The sequence below is a fragment of the Chiloscyllium plagiosum genome, chromosome 37 (assembly GCF_004010195.1).
Source record: "Chiloscyllium plagiosum isolate BGI_BamShark_2017 chromosome 37, ASM401019v2, whole genome shotgun sequence".
NCBI classification, from domain to species: Eukaryota; Metazoa; Chordata; class Chondrichthyes; order Orectolobiformes; family Hemiscylliidae; genus Chiloscyllium; species Chiloscyllium plagiosum.
In genome coordinates, this window is record NC_057746.1 from 9250514 (window position 1) to 9251612 (window position 1099).

Consider the following 1099-nt stretch of genomic DNA (forward strand, 5'->3'; position numbering starts at 1 on the left):
TGAGGAAACGGGTGAAGTCAACATTGATGCTGTGTGGTTGGAGGGTCCGAAGGCGGAAGATGAGGCATTGCTCCCCCCAGGCGTGAGGTGGGCTGGATTTTGCACTTTGTAGGTCAGGGTGTTGTTGCCCTTGCTTGGTAGGTTGGCGAAGAAGCAAACGGTGGTAAGACATGGAGCAGATGGTGACTGAGAGCAGTTAAGAGGGAAGGTCGTTAAGCAGCTTGTTGAGAGATATAGTGAGGAAATAGAGGGAAATGGTTGCATATGCAGCAGAGGTTTGGTGGGCTTAACGGTTTTAAAGTTAGGACGGCTCTTGTTTGGAGAGGGAAGGAAGGTATACCAAAGAATGCCCGAGCAAACTTGGGTGTTAACGTAGCAGTGACAAGACAAGTCGCAGCATAACAGCACTGCCTCCAGTGAAACCGCAATTCCGATTGTGCCATTGGTTTATAAATCAGGGGAGAGCGCGAACGCAGTCCCCCACTACCACAAATTTTGCAGTCGAGTATCCCGCATTTGGGGACATCACAGGCGTCAGCACACCCGAAGTGCAATGGGATAGCCTCGTCCTGGGAACGCCACCCTTTTTTTTATTTCAAAAATATACTTTATTCATAAATACTTTGATCTATACATCTGGACATGTCATACATATGTACACATTCCATTTCTTTGCGTATCGAGACAGTGTAATTATTCTTATTTACAGGTTGATGCGATTACATTGTGCTGAGGCGCCGACCGAGCCCAAATGACTGCGCTGTTCTTTTTTAGGCAGGCAGATGTTACACGGTGGTCTTTCCCCACCGCGCCTTGGCGGCAGCTGCCCCAAGCTTCAGCGCGTCCCTCAACACGTAGTCCTGGACCTTTGAATGTGCCAGTCTGCAACACTCAGTCGTGGTCAACTCCTTCAGCTGAAAGATCAACAGGTTTCGGACCACCGAGAGAGTGTCCTTCACCGAGTTGATGATCCTCCAGGCACAGTTGATGTTCGTCTCGGTGTGCGTCCCGGGGAACAGGCCGTACAGCATAGAGCCCCGCGTCACGGCATAGCTCGGGACAAACCTCAACAAACACCACTGCATTCCTCTCCAGATTT

General features: G+C 50.1%; 1 pseudogene; it reads right to left on the reverse strand.

The window, feature by feature from the left end:
- Positions 1-455: 455 nt before the first annotated feature.
- LOC122541664 lies at positions 456-594 on the reverse strand (annotated as a pseudogene).
- Positions 595-1099: the final 505 nt, after the last annotated feature.